This window comes from Theobroma umbraticum, unplaced genomic scaffold (genome assembly GCF_002168275.2).
Source record: "Theobroma umbraticum cultivar Fairchild unplaced genomic scaffold, ASM216827v3 scaffold_182.0, whole genome shotgun sequence".
In the NCBI taxonomy this organism is placed as follows: Eukaryota; Viridiplantae; Streptophyta; class Magnoliopsida; order Malvales; family Malvaceae; genus Theobroma; species Theobroma umbraticum.
Genome location: NW_018397291.1, coordinates 547,811 through 548,087, shown reverse-complemented (window position 1 = coordinate 548,087; position 277 = coordinate 547,811).

Here is a 277-nt window from a genome sequence, read left to right as displayed (position 1 = left end):
CTTTGAAGATTCAATTGATTTTTCAATCACCCCCTCAACTTCTTTTCCACTCCTTTAAGTGATTGCTTCGCATTGTTCCCTACCTTTAGGATTGATTTGTGTGTCAGTGGGTAAGGAACCTTGTGGTCTATTGTTGATGGAATTGGCGAGCTATCCCACTTCGGTCTCAAGATTTCTCAAGGAGGCTCTTTGACTTTGAATTATGCCATCAGTCTTGGATATGTATTGCAAGAGGAGTTCTTCCAATTGGGACTTCTTTTCTAGAATTTGTGGTCTA